This window comes from Eurypyga helias, unplaced genomic scaffold (assembly GCF_000690775.1).
Source record: "Eurypyga helias isolate BGI_N326 unplaced genomic scaffold, ASM69077v1 scaffold14542, whole genome shotgun sequence".
Taxonomy (NCBI): domain Eukaryota; kingdom Metazoa; phylum Chordata; class Aves; order Eurypygiformes; family Eurypygidae; genus Eurypyga; species Eurypyga helias.
The window spans coordinates 1-1106 of NW_010235392.1; positions in this window are offsets into that span (position 1 = coordinate 1).

Consider the following 1106-nt stretch of genomic DNA (forward strand, 5'->3'; position numbering starts at 1 on the left):
TGTGATTCTATGGTTCTATGAAAATGTAAGATTACAGAGCTTTGCTTGCAGCTGTATTTTTTAATTCATTAGTAGCATAGTAGAGGCAAGAATTGATGTTAATTCTGTCATTCGATATAACCCGAAAATCTATTCACAGTCAGCATCAGCTGGTGTACATTTTAAAAGCAAGGTAAATAGATGGGTGTATTTTAGATACTATTTATTTATAAACATTGTTTTAGTTTGTTTTCACTTACTTTTGCTTCCCAAGCACATTCCTGAGCAAGAATGGCCATTCAGTAGGTTGCATACAAATACGCGATTAGCCAGAACTTTCATTGTCACTGTCTTTGACAGAAGTCATCTCAGCTGCCAGAGCTGGCATTCTGCTTTATTTCTGAATAGGTCTGTATTTAAAAAAAGATTCATAAAGGCTTCTTCGAATTCAGATCCTTCATTTTACCTATCAGCAATTCTGAGATTTTTTTTTTTTGAGGCCATAAGGTCTCTCAAAAATATGATTGTCAGTTGTATTTATTTATTAAAATTTAGCATGTCAGCCATGCAAGTAGACTTAGTTAAGTGTCTACCAATTTCTATACATGCTTTTATTATGATCTGCATGTATACATGGAAACTGTATGCAACTACTCCACATCCATTTGAGGGAATCCTTCCTTTCTTGCATAGGAACACTGTAGGGTGGTAGCCTCTTCACAGAAGACGTTTGCGTAATCCTTACTCCTCTTCAGGTAAGATTTTGATCCTCTCATATATCTGACACACCATTTTTTTCCCAGGTTATTAGGCTACATAAATGTCAGTGGAACTAGAAAGTCAAAATCCAGAGAGCAAGTATAAACATATGTCTAATGTGGTTATTAATTTGCATTTATTGTCCACTTAAAGAAGGGGAAGTTACCACATGATGAATTTTGTTAAATTTTAAAGCACTAACGTAACTATTTGTTGTTGTTACTAAGACTTCAATATGTTTTTCAGTAAAAGTAGCTTCACATCATATTGCGATACATCCATATTTTCCAGTTAAAAATACTTAACGTCTCTTCTAACATACTTGCTAGGCATTCCATCTTGATACTCGAAGTACTGTTTCTCCACAG